Consider the following 9,812-nt stretch of genomic DNA (forward strand, 5'->3'; position numbering starts at 1 on the left):
AAGACAACTACCATATGATACAGCAATTCCACTCCTGGGTATCTATCTGAAGAAAACAAAAACACTAACTAGAAAAGATATACACACCTCTATGTTCATTGCAGCATTATTTACAATAGTCAAGAAATGGAAGCAACCCAAGCTTCCATCAGTAGAATAATGGAAAAAGAAAATGTGATACACACACACACACACACACACACACACACACTGAAATATTACTCTGCCATAGAAAAGAATAAAATATTGCCATTTGTGACAACATGGATAGACCTAGAGGGTACTATGCTAAGTGAAATAAGTCAGACAGAGAAAGACAAATACTGTATGATTTCACCAATACGTGGAATCTAAAAAATAAAACAAATGAGCAAACATAACACAACAGAAACAAAGTTATAGATACAGAGAGAAAACAGGTGGTTGCTAGAGGGAAGGGGGATGGGAGATGAAAGAAATAGGTGAGGGAGATTAGGAGGTACAAATTTCAAGTTGCAAAATAAATGAGTCACAGGTACAATGCAGGGAATATAGTTGATAACCCTGTAATATATTTGTATGGTGGTATCGTAACTCGACTTATTGTAGTGATCATTTTGAAATGTATAGAAATATTGAATCACTAGGTCATGTACCAGGAGTTCCTACAGTGTTGTAAATCAATTATGCTTCAAAAACAAATAAGCTCATATGGGACTGCCCTGGTGACACAGTGGTTAAGAATCCTGCTGTCAATGCAAGGGACATGGGTTCAAGCCCTGGTCCGGGAAGATCCCACATGCCACAGAGCAAATAAGCCCATGAGCCACAACTACTGAGCCTGTGCTCGAGAGCCCGTGAGCTACAACTAATGAGCCTGCGTGCCACAACTACTGAAGCCTGCATGCCTAGAGCCCATGCTCTGCAACAAGAGAAACCACCACAATGAGAAGCCCGCACACCGCAACGAAGAGTAGCCCCCGCTCGCCGCAACTAGAGAAAGACCTTGCACAGCAGTGAAGACCCAATGCAGCCAAAAAATAAATAAATTTATAAACAAAAATAAATAAATAAAATGTTGAAAAATAAATAAATAAAAATTATATGGGAGGATGTGTTATATGCAAATAGTATGTCATTAAAAAAATAAGTAAATAATTAAACTCATAGAAAAAGAGATCATATTCATGGTTACTAGAAGCAGGGGGTGGGGGAACAGGGAATTGGATGAAGACAGTCAAAAGGTACCAACTCCCAGTTATAAGATAAATGAGTACTAGGGACATAATGTACAACATGGTGAATATAAACACTGCTGTATGTTTTATATGAATGTTGAGTATAAATTCTGAGTTCTCACCACACACAAAATTATTTTCTATTTCTTTAATTTTGTATCTATATGAGATGATGGATGTTCATTAAACTTATTGTGATAAACTTTTCATGTTGTATGTAAGTCCAATCATTATGCTGAATGTCTTAAACTTATACAGCACTGTATGTCAATTATATCTCTATAAAACTGGAAGAAAAAAATTGATCATGCAGTAGGCTATTAAACCTTAACAACTTTCAAAGAATTAGTATACAGTCAACATTTTTGGACTACAATGCAATTAAATGGAAAATCAATAAAAGATAATTAGAAAATTCTCATGAGTTTGAAAATTAATGCACATAATTCTAAAAAAAACTTGTGGGTTAAAGAATAAATAATATTGTACATTACCAAATGTAAAATAGATAGCTAGTGGGAAGCAGCTGCATAGCACAGGGAGATCAGCTCGGTGCTTTGTGACCACCTAGAGGTGTGGGATAGGGAGGGTGGGAAGCAATACGCAAGAGGGAGGAGATATGGGGATACATGTATATGTATAACTGATCCACTTTGTTATACAGCAGAAACTAGCACACTGTTGTAAAGCAATTATGCTCCAATAAAGATGTTTTTAAAAAAAGAATAAGTAATATTGAAGACTAGAAGCTGTTCTGAACTAGATGATATCACCAGTATTATGTAACAGAACCTGAGGAACACAATATTTTGAGGAAAATATATGATTTAAATTAGACAACAAGATTGTGAATTCTGAAAGTAGCTGAGAATTCATGAAAAACAAAGAATAGCATAATAAACCAAAAAAAAAAGAGAAAGAAGGAACATTAAAAAAAACAAAAGCAGAAATTAATGACAGACAATATAGTCATACAAGAGAGTACAAATAAACCCCAATGTTAATCTTTTGAAAAACAAAAACAAAAACTTGTAAAACGGCAAAACCAAACTGGCAGTACTGAAAGAGAAGGGTGGGGGAGGGGAGAGAGAGAAAAAAGAAAAAATATTAATAATAAAAAAGAGGACATAACTATATATCTAGAAGAAGTTCATATGGTAACAAAAGAATATTATGAACAATTTTAAGCACTATGTTTGAAAAAATAGATAAAATGGATAAATTCTTACAAAAGTATAACTGACAAAAAATAGAATTGAGAAACAATTGAATATCTGAATAATCTTGTAATTATTATTGAAATTGAATCAATATTTAAAAATATTCCCATGAAGAAATCATCAGGTCCAGTCAGCTTAACAGCCTAGTTCTACAAAACATTTAAGGAATTTACCATTCTGCTCATACGCAGACTTTTCTAGAGAACAGAAGAAACTTTTCCTAATTCATTTTATAAGGCCAGCACAAGCTTGAATCCAAAATCAGACAAGGACATTTCAAGAAAGAAAAATTATATGACAATTTCACTCAGAACTTAGAATACCTATCTATCTACTTATCTATATATATACTTACCTACCTGTCTGTGCTCCTGTCTATCTATCCTAAATCCAGCAATACATTAAGAAGATATAATGACCAAGTTGGAAGTTGGGTTTAGGCCAGATGTGCAAGGAATGCAAAGTTTAAAATCAATTATTTAGAAAATCAATTAATGTAATTCACCACATTAAGAAATTAAAAGAGACTTCTGATTCTGGCCATTATGGACTAATAGGGTTCCAACTTGCTCTCCTGCTGTAAGCAACTAAAAAATCGAATGTGAGATGTGGAACAACTATTTTCAGACATTGGACACAGGCAGTGCAAGACTGTGATCCCTGAAGGGGGTAAAGGAAGTAAGTGAGGTGAACCTCACAACTGCCTTGGCTTTCTGCCTGTAGGCACCTTCTGGACCACAGTGTAGGGAGGGGCTTCCCAAGCAGAGCACGAGTCACTGAGTTGAGAAGATAGGGTTCAGAGTTCAGGAAGGCAGAAGATGCTGCAAGTTGTGGGACAGAGTTCTAGAGAGGATATAGTTACATAGAGAAAAGAGATGAAGCATTCTCCATAGGGGTCACCTTGAGACTTTGCTTGATACTAAGTGACAAAGAAGTGGGTGAAACTCCATGAATCTGGGCAAAGAATGACCTGGAAGCTTTAAGCTAAACAATTCCCAGAGCTCCACAGGACAGAGTCTGACCAGTCAGACTCGAAAGGCCTTGTTAATCATCTGGGGTACTCCATAGTGAGACCTGAAGAGTCACACCTTAATAGGAGGGCTAAGCCACCCCTAGAGCATGGGCTACTACGAACCAGCCATAAAAGCTTACAAACAAGCCTCGGAAAGATCAAACTGATCTCAAGTAATTTAATTGCCAGCCAGAAAAAAAAAAAACCCTCAACATCCTTTAAAATACAGACACTCAGCAACGTAACATTTGAAACATGTAACATTCAATCAAAAAATATTATGTATGCCAATAAGCAGAAGAATGTGACCCACAACCAGAAGAAAAATCAGTCAATAAAAACAGACAGAACTTAAAAACAAACAAACCAGAAATGAAAGCTATGATAGAATTAGCAAATAAGAACTTTAATATAATTATTATAAATATGCTCAAGGATTTAAAGGAAAACGTGAACAGAATGAGGAGAGATGGAAGATTTCTGGAGACTAAAACATATAATATACTAAATAAAAATTTCACATGTTGGGATTTATAGCAGATTAAGCACTGCAGAAGAAAATATCAATCAACATCAACACATAGTAATAGAATAGAAACTATTTGCACTAAAGAACACAGAGAAAAAAAGACTAGGAAAAAGATCAGAGCATTTGGCCATGTGACAATATCAAAGCATTCTAACATATGTGTAATTGGAGTTTCAGAAGGAGAAGAGAAAGGGTGAGGTGAGGGGAAGCACTGCACAAAAGTAGTTGAAGACATAATGACTAAATTTTTTCAAAATTTTGAAAACTACAGGAAAACCACTCTATCACAGGAAAGGTTAAAAGAATTCTTCATGTGAAAGGAAAATGATGTCAGATGAAAACTTGGATCTATACAAAGAACACTGGAAGTGGTAAATATGTGGGTAGATTTAAAATATTTTTTGTCATTTAAAAGTTTCTTTAAAAGGTAACCATTTTAAAGCAAAAACAATGACAAAGTATTGTGTGGTTTATAACATACATAGAACTAAAATGTATGAAAACTAGCACAGAGAACGGGAGAGAAAAATTTGAAGTATACTGTTTTAAGGTTCTAACAATATATGTGAAGTGGTATAATATTAGTTGAGTGTAGACAGTGATGAGGTAATGATGCAAGTTGTGAACCATGAGCAACCACTAGAAACAGAACAAAACAAAACCCAAAGACATAGGAACCTAAAACCGCCCTAGAAAAATAATTTTAAAAAAACCCCAAAGACAGATTGCTAATAAAGTAAATAAAATGGAATACTAAACTGTGCTAAATAAATCCAAAAGAAGTCAGGAAAAAGGAATAAAGAAACAAAACACAGGACAAATGGTTAAAAAAAAAAAAAAGCTAAGTGGTAGATTTAGACGGAACCATATTGATAACTGCATTCCATGCGAAAGTCCAAGAGCTCCAATCTAAGAGATTGTCACACTGGGATAAAAATGCAAGATTCAATTATATGCTGTAGGTTTAAAAAAAACACCCACTTTAAATATAATGACACACAGATTGAAAATATAAAAGGATGGAAAAAGATAAAAAAAATCATAAGAAAGAGTGGTTATATTAATACCAAAGTAGACTTTAGAGCAAGGAATACAACCAGGGATAAAGAAAGAGATTTTCATAATAATAAAGGGGTCAATTCATTAAGAACATAATTCTAAATGTCTAGGCACCCAATAATAGAGCTTCAAAGTACATGAAGCAAAACTTGACAAAAACTTGAAAGGCCAAAAACTTTCATTTAAGATCAAGGAAACATTGCTTGGGAGGTCTTAACTAAAGGCATAGAGATAACTAAATAACAGACAACATTAAAATTATATGGGTTTGAAAGGAAGAAACAGAACTGTCATGATTTGCAGATGATATAGCTGACTATGTAAAAAACTCCAAAGAATCTCAAATATATAATTAAAACTAACAAGAGAGTTTTGCAAAATTGCTGGAAAAAACTTTACCTATAAAAAACAATTGCAGTCACAGGTAGGAGAAAATATTTGCAAAACAAATGTCTGCTGAAGGACTGTTATTTAAAATATACAAAGAACTCTTAAAACTCAACAATAAGAAAACAAATAGCCCAATTAAAAAGTGGTCAAGGGCTTCCCTGGTGACGCAGTGGTTGAGAGTCCGCCTGTCGATGCAGGGGACACGGGTTCATGCCCCGGTACGGGAGGATCCTACATGCCGCGGAGCGGCTGGGCCCGTGAGCCATGGCCACTGAGCCTGCGCGTCCGGAGCCTGTGCTCCGCAACGGGAGAGGCCACAACAGAGAGAGGCCCGCGTATCGCAAAAAATAAAAAAAAAAAAGAAAAGAAAAAAAAATTAAAAAGTGGGCAAAAGATCTAACAGTTACCTCATCAAACAAGATATCCAGATGGCAAATAAGCATTAAAGAGATGTTCAGAATCCTATGTCATTAAGGAATCGCAAATTAAAACAGTGAGATACCACTGTACATCTATTTGAATGGTCAAAATCCAAAATACTGACAATGCCAAGCACTTACGAGGATGTGGAGCAACAGGAACTCTCACTTATTGTTGGTGGGAATGCAAAATGGTACAGCCACTTTGGAGAGTTTGGCAATTTCTTACAGAGCTAAACATATAATCCAGCAATCACGTATCTTGGTATGAACCCAAAGGATTTGAAAACTTAAGTCCACACGAAAACCTGCACATGAATGTTTATAGTAGCTTTATTTATAATTGCCAAAACTTGTAAGCCACCAAGATGTTTTTCAGTAGGTGAATGGAAAAACAAACTATGGTACATCCATACAGTGAATATTATTCAGAAAAACAAAAAATGAGGTATCAAGCCACGATAAGACATGGAGGAACCTTAAATACATATTGCTAAGTGAAAGAAGCCAAGTCTGAAAAGACTACATATTGTATGATTTCAACTGCATGACATTCTGGGAAAGACAAAAATAGAAAGACAGTAAAAACACCAGTGGTTTAGGGATTAGTGGGGTGGGAAAAAGAATAAGTGGAGCACATGGGTCTTTTGTTTTTTTCACATGGGTCTTTTGAGGCAGTAAAATTATTCTGTGTGATGCTTCAACGGTGGATATGTGACATTATGCATTTGGTAAAACCCATAGAACTGTATAATAGCACAACAGTGAGCCCTAATATAAATGGACTTTAGTTAATAATAATGTATTAACTGGTTCATCAATTTATAAATGTGCCACACTAACGTAAGATGTTAATGGTAGGGGAAAGTGTGTGTGTGAGAGGCGGTATATGAGAACTCTTTGTTCTGATCAATTTTTCTATTAATTCAAATGTGTTTAAAAAATAACATCTATCATTTTTCTAAAAAAATGAAAAAGTCAATGGAATTTTTACATATGAGGAACAATGAGTCTGAAAAATATAATTAAGAAATAAAAGATATCATTTACACTAGCAAGAAAAAGATATAAGGAACGTAGGGATATAGCTAACAAAATACATGAGAGCCCTTTATGGAGAAAATTATAAAACTTTATTGAAGGACACTGAAGGTCAGTATACATGGAGTGATGGATCATGTTTTTGGATAAAGAAAATATCATAAAGATATTGGTTCTTTACAAATTGATAAATGAATTCAATGCAATTCCAATAGGATTTGTGTGTGGGTATGTAACTTGAGAAGTTGATTCCAAAATATACATGGAAGAGTAAAGGGCCAAGAATAACCAAATAACTTCTAGAAGAAGATGGGGAAGCTTACTTTACCACATATTGAGAGTTATTATAAAGCCTTAGTAATTAAGACAGTGTATCATTAGTCTGTAGACAGTAAATAGACCAATGGAACTAGAGAGCCCAGAAACAGATTCACATATATGTGGAAACTTGATTAATGGAAATGGAACTTGTAGGTCAGTGGGTAAAGGGTAGACTATTCAACGTATTGTGTTAGGGCAAATAGTTACCTATATGGAAAAAAAGAAATAGATAACTCACACACACACACACACACACACAAAATCAATTCTGGTTGGATTAAATTCTTAAATACAAAAAGCAAAGATTGAACTATTGAGAAGAAAACGTAGGAGAATATCTTTCCAATTTAGGCAAACATTAAGGAGTTAGTCAATATCAAGTCTAGGCAAGGGTGTGGAGTAATGGGAATGAAAATCTTCTTTTGGTGGGATTGGAGAGTGTTACAGCTGCCTTGGAAAACAATTTTGATTACCCAGTGTTGACAAGATGATACAAGGACTTTCGGATGATTTGTTAAATATTATAACATATCTAGCAGGGGTTTTGATTTTTCCATGATGCATGTAAGAGAAAAGTGCCATGATCCTCTTCTGATCTGTAAGAGAAGTTTTTTTCAAGTATCTATAACTTTTAGGAATACTGAGACAATTTATTATAACATTATAATTAAGTCAGTGAATTAAGAGAAGCAACAAAATATTGGTTTCTTTGGAGGTTATTTTCACATGGTGGTTATTTTCACAGGATGTGGCAACAATTTCTAAAGTCATAGGAGTTGAACAAGACCCTGCTGCTCTGAGTTGCCAATAGTGATGAAGAGTCACATGTGTCCACTTTACATGGGAGAACAGGACACATTCCGTTAAAAGTTTTGAACCAAACAAGCAGGTTCTTTTTTTGTCTTTGATAGAGTAGTTAGAGATCTGAAGTGATTTAACTTTTATTTCCTTCACTTTACACCAATCATGAAGTTTCACAGTGATTTCTGGGGTGGAAGAGGGAAGGTGATGTTGAGAATCATCAGGGCTGTGGTCCAGATGGCCTCAGGAGGTGTGGGCCTCACTGGGGCAGCTGCAAGAGCACCGACTGCCCGGCAGGCTGGTACGTGATGTCCTCCGAGGCCTCCAACTTGCGCAGCTCAATCAGGCGGTCACCTGCAGGGGCAGGTGAGTTGGCTATCAGCTCTGCTGCCTTGAAATCGCCCTCCGCAGAGATGATGGCTGCTGCTTCTGCGGCTCAGCCTTTTCCATCACAAATCTGGCTCTCTCTGCTTCCTGCTGAGCCATCTGTTTGGCTTCCACCACTTCTGGGAACTCCCTTCCGAAGGTCAGATGTGTCAAGGGTTATGTCATCCAGGATGAGCCTAAAGGTGGCTGCTTGCTCCATGAGGTCATTGCTCACCTGTCTGGAGACCAGCTCTCTCTGGTGATAAGTTCTCCAGCATCACAGTGAGCCACCACGGATCTGAGGATCTCTGTAGTGATGGACGGCAGCATGTGCTCATCAGAGTCTTCTCTGATGCTGGTGAAGATTCGGGGAAGTGGCTAGTAACCGGCTGGAAGACGATGCGCAGGGTGATGTTGACATTCTGTAAATCTTTGCTTCCAGTGATTACTGGCACGTTACGTGCTGGAGGGCGGTAAACAAAGATAATTGGTTTCTGTACCCAAGGGATGAGAAAGCAAGTCCCTTTTCCTACAACAATGTCCTGCACTCCACAGAACGGGTCAAAGGTGATAGGATACCTCTGTGCCCAGCATCTGTATTATACAAGGCAGAATTTGCCACGCCTCCTGCAACGGCTAAGGCCAGGCTGAACTTGACGATGGACTCAAACACTGTCTCCTTCTGCTGGACCCACTCACACCTTCGCAAGCCCTGGCTCCTCCCGGGCTCAACCCCTTCCCCTCTGACACGAGGCAGCCGATCCCCTACATTCTCACCTGTCAAGCAGATTCTTTGAACCACTCTTGTGATGTTGAATATTGTCCTCCCAGCGGCTGTGTGGGAGCAGGGAACAGCACTCACCTCTGAGTAATGAAAAAAATACTTTTCAGGCCCAGGCTCTGAAATTTCATTATATGACATTATAAGAAAATAGCCTGTGGAGCTCTGTTTGACTAACAGATGGAGAGAAGGCTGAATAGGATTTTATTTAATGAAAGTGCAGTAAGAGGAATACATTGTTTTTTTCTAAAAATTGATAAAGTTGGATGTGTACATTCCCTCCAACTTTGCGGCTCCTCTCCCAGAGAAGCGGAAACCCTCCCATCTTCCCTCCAGCCTCACAGCTCCACCCCCAGAAGAACCCTTCCATCTGCAGCAGAAGGTATGCCTTACGATATTCACAGCCATAAATTGAAACAGGCCAAATGTCCATTAAAAGTCGAATATATAAATAAAACTGTGGTATAGTTGTACAGAAGAATACAGCAGTGAAAATGAGCTATAACTGTACACATAAACATGCATGAATTAAAGAAATATGTAGAATTTTTAATTTTTAATTTTTTTTGGCCATGCCATTCACCTTGCGGGATCTTAGTTCCCCAACCAGGGATCAAACCCGGGCCCCCTGCAGTGGAAGTGCAGAGTCCTAACCA

At 37.1% G+C, this 9,812-nt stretch overlaps 1 pseudogene; it reads right to left on the reverse strand.

Annotated features, from left to right (window-relative positions):
• Window positions 1-8,268: 8,268 nt before the first annotated feature.
• LOC114897817 lies at window positions 8,269-9,297 on the reverse strand (annotated as a pseudogene).
• Window positions 9,298-9,812: the final 515 nt, after the last annotated feature.

Source organism: Monodon monoceros, unplaced genomic scaffold (genome assembly GCF_005190385.1).
Source record: "Monodon monoceros isolate NGI ecotype Baffin Bay Population unplaced genomic scaffold, NGI_Narwhal_1 Super_Scaffold_18, whole genome shotgun sequence".
Lineage (NCBI taxonomy): Eukaryota > Metazoa > Chordata > Mammalia > Artiodactyla > Monodontidae > Monodon > Monodon monoceros.